The 4,170-nt window shown below is 40.2% G+C and overlaps 1 long non-coding RNA gene across 1 annotated transcript; it reads right to left on the bottom strand.

The window, feature by feature from the left end:
• Positions 1–1,499: 1,499 nt before the first annotated feature.
• Positions 1,500–3,364, bottom strand: LOC109952203 (uncharacterized). Its single transcript, XR_002273721.1, has 3 exons — positions 3,338–3,364; positions 2,514–2,652; positions 1,500–1,558 (listed from the first exon to the last, which is right to left on the bottom strand). It is a non-coding gene; the product is annotated as an uncharacterized LOC109952203 (long non-coding RNA).
• Between the last annotated feature and the right edge of the window lie 806 nt (positions 3,365–4,170).

Raw genomic sequence — 4,170 nt, 5'->3', positions numbered from 1 at the left:
CAAAAACACGCTGTGACGAAAACACATGCTAGGCTTTGATTTATCTCAAACAAACGCTGTTTGGCCACCTACAGAATTACCCTAATAAATAACTCAGCACTATTTGTTGGATTATATTTCACACCAGGAAACTAAATATCCAGTAGAATCTTTCTCCTATTTTTACTCTATTTAATATACAAATCACTACTATATTTTTTATGTACCATTTGTTTTATTCATCTCACTATATAACATTACAAACCTAATCATTACCCTGTCTTTATTTTTTAGATTCATCTATCACAGGGGGGAGAACAGCTGTGCCCGGTGAGGATGCAGGGAGGGGGTATGGGAACCTGAGGGGGGTGAACTTTTGACCTGGGAGGGGAGGGAAGCTGGGGGAGGGAGGGGTGAACTTTCACCTAGAACTGTCAAATCGAGTTTGATGAAAGCTTGTATCTATCTTGTGTGTGTGAACTTATCCTAAATCTGCAGTAAAGAGTAAATATACACACACACTGGAAAAGAACTTTCCTATGTCGCTGTCCGTGGTGCTGGAGACCAGGCTCTTAAGATTTACTTTTTCTATAGAAAGAAAGAAGGTCACTTCTGGCTTTTCCCGTTTGAGGTTGCCACAGCGAATCGTCACACTGACGACTCGCATGTTGACATTTGGCACGTGTTTTACGCCAGATGCCCTTCCTGACGCAACCTGGTTTTTATATTTATTATCACCAATATTAAGTTCACATTTCAGGGTTATAGCTAGTCCTTAGCATCTAGCCAGATCCACCAGTGATATATATCCAAGACCACATAAAGACACCAGCAAGATAATGGTATACAATACATTCACTTCTCACACATTGCTTTTATTGCCTAGCATAAGAGAAGCTGGAAGCAATCCCCAAACATGGTCATCTGTCTTTGTTCTACACAAGCCATTGAGTTGCTGGAAAACATTGTAAACACAGGTATTTTTCATGCTTAGAATAATCACAAGAGTTTTGGGGAAAAAAAGAATTCTCAACATAAGGTCAAACTTACCAATCCTTCCAAACCAGCTACAGATACAGATGCCAATGTGTCAACTGGTTAATGTTTTAGAGTGCTGGGAAATTATGTTAGAATATTATTAAATGAAAGACTGGACTCTAATTACCTTCAGTTACACTGTACCATCCCAAGTCAGAGCCTGAGAGTATGTTCTGTTAGTATGAACTCATGCAACTAACTGTCTGGTTAAAACTAAATCCACCAACATACACACACCCTCCCCATTCCTCCCCTTGATTTGGTTTCACCCGACTAGTTTGTAGACATGGCCTTGTGTGTGTGTATTTATTTACCTGCCACACACTACTTTTAATGCACTAAGCTCTTCACTCTGACTCTGGGGAACCTGTTCTAAAACAACCACACACACACACACACACACACACACACACAAAACACACACCATTAAAGACATAACCTCTCTCTCACACACACAGACCCCCGTGAGGCCTCTTGTTTGCTCTTGGTTAGACGTTTCGTCGTGACATGGTGGAGGAAAGGCGGCCCAGCGGAACTGACTCTGGGCAAACACAAACAAATAACAGCAGCCAGTTGCCAAAACAGCAACAGGAGAGAGAAGGAGGAGGATAAACTCACACTTATAGTAGGCTACAACTGTTCAGGCAGCAACAAAACTGACATGATCATTACCTCAGGACAGATTTTACATCTAAAAGTCTGTAGACACAGAAGTGCATTTCTACAAGCTGAAAAAAAGAGATTCCAAAGTAACGTGTCAGCACCCTACCAAGGTAGCCTAACTTTAGCAGTGCAAGCTAACTTTGCTAAAAGCTGTTTCTTTCCATATAACAATAATCATTAATCAAGAACAATAATCTATGCTACCGGTCTAACTACTCTATTGCTATACTCAATCCATGCATTTCTAACACCTGACTCTTCGCAGTCTGACGGTACTGGCAGGAAAAGATGTAACTTTTTTAGAGGTGGGGGGGTCAGGAGATGGGCGAGGAAGAGTGGGGGCGGGGTTCATCGTCTGATGATAAAATTCAATTGCAGTAGCAACCAATAGAGGGCAGTCCCTTTTTTATAAGTGAATATGCGGAATTCAAATACTTTGCACTAAAATGTCAAGATGTGGACCTGAATCAATCAACAACAAAAGCAAATACCCATATGCATTAGGTTTCAGCTAAAAAGTAGTTTTGAGGTTCAGTTACTTTTTAATACTCATGTACAGTATATGCTTATATAGGCTATTTTGCCATTTGACCTATCCATATTTTATTTGTAGTATAAAGTATGTAGTATGGACACTATAAAATAGCAGTAGAGAATATACAGTAGTACATCACTCTGCAGAGTAGGCTATACTGTGCACTGCTTTCATTGGCCATATTGTATCATACTGTGATCTTTGGTTTTGATACCTGTTTAGACATTTGATCAGATTAGTACACATACACACAGATGCACCTACACATGTTGTAACACAGTTAGACTGTAATACTCACCAGGGATTGCATGAAGAAACAAGCTGAGCAGAGCAGTGAGCACATGTAGTGTGTCTTGGCTGTCCAGAAATGGTTGAGAAGTGGCCCTGGAGATCTGTGTGGATCCTCTCGGTCTCTTAAAGATTTCTGCTCATATTTCCTTCCACAGGAAACTGATATTATCATAAAGCAGTAATTTCTTCTGTTCCCCATGGAGCCCTTTCCCTTAAATAACTCCCAATAACAGTAAAATTACAGTTTAAAAAAAAAGGTGTACCTGCTTCCCAATAACTGATGAGAATCAACAAATGACAAAAAATATGGCTCTTAAAAGGGGGCATGTTATGCTTTTAGTAAACTATACATCCTACAGCCAAACACGAACTTCAAATGTGTTATGTTTATGTCCCCCTCACCAGGGGATGAGGGAGAACTGAGGAGGACTCAAGATGCTGACCCAGGTGCCAGTGGAAAAAGGAGGTTTACTGGAGAACACAAAGTAACTGAATCAATTTATGGTACAAAAACAGGGTAGGGCAGTGATGGCTAAGAAGACCAGGACAAACAGGTGAGTAGACTGAATAATGGAAGGAACCAGGAGAGTCAGAGGACCAGGACAGACAGATGAAAAGGCAGTAACCAGGTGGATAAGCTACGCCGTTAGGGAAGCAGAGTAGCATACGGAAAAGAAAACAAGAATTCAACAGCACAGGAACTATCAGTGTTGAAATCAAGTTGCGTATCTTTAAACACGAGTATACAACGTACTAAAAAATAATCAACCGCATGGACTGTCAGCAGTGAAAGTAAACTCGTGTAACGACTGTATACACGCATTTACTTACAAGTAGTACATGTAAGTGTCATCAAGTAATGCTCCGGCGGCGACAGAGCGTCAGCCAGAAGTATAAATAAGGAAGTAGGTAATCACAGGAATTCGCCTCAGCTGTGCGCTACAACCAACGAGTCACTGATTACCGAATGCGACAGAGCTGAGGTGCCAATCCCACAGGAATGAGAGAGAAAAAGGAGGAAGAGAGGCCAGTGATTACATATGATAAAACCATCACAATCCTTTCGGCAGACAAAGGCAGATGTATGGTAGTCCTTACCTCAGCAGACTATCAGACCAGAGTTTCTAACCTCTTCAGTGACACCTCCAGGGATGATGCCCTGAAGAGGGACCCCACCAGTGGCTACAAGAAGAAGGTTATAAACTGTTTACTGTTGTACGTATAGCATGAATTTTTAAATTTAACTGACCCCTTAAATTGTATCCCCCTTCCCTTTCATTAAATAGTTTTTGAATTCCACCAGGTAATAAATTGTTCCTGGCTTTATACATAAACACAGCAGTCTTATATCCCACTAAATCAAAAAATTTTAACAATTTAGACTGTATGAAAGCTACATTGGTGTGATCCCTATACCCCATCTTATGCACAATTCTTATCGCTCTTTTTTGTAATATATACAATGGTTGAAGTGAGCTTTTGTATGTATTTCCACAGTTTTCAACGCCATACTCTAAGTATGGTAAAATCAATGAAGAATACAAAATACGTAGTGCTTTCCCGTCCAAAATATATCTAACCCTTGCCAATATCGATATATTTTTTGCTATTTTGTGCTGAACATATCTGATATGAGATTTCCAGGAGAATTTGTCATCAACTAT

The sequence above is a fragment of the Monopterus albus genome, unplaced genomic scaffold (genome assembly GCF_001952655.1).
Source record: "Monopterus albus unplaced genomic scaffold, M_albus_1.0 scaffold441.1, whole genome shotgun sequence".
NCBI lineage: Eukaryota > Metazoa > Chordata > Actinopteri > Synbranchiformes > Synbranchidae > Monopterus > Monopterus albus.
The sequence above is the reverse complement of the archived record's forward strand: the minus strand, read 5'-3'. Positions and strand labels throughout refer to the sequence as shown.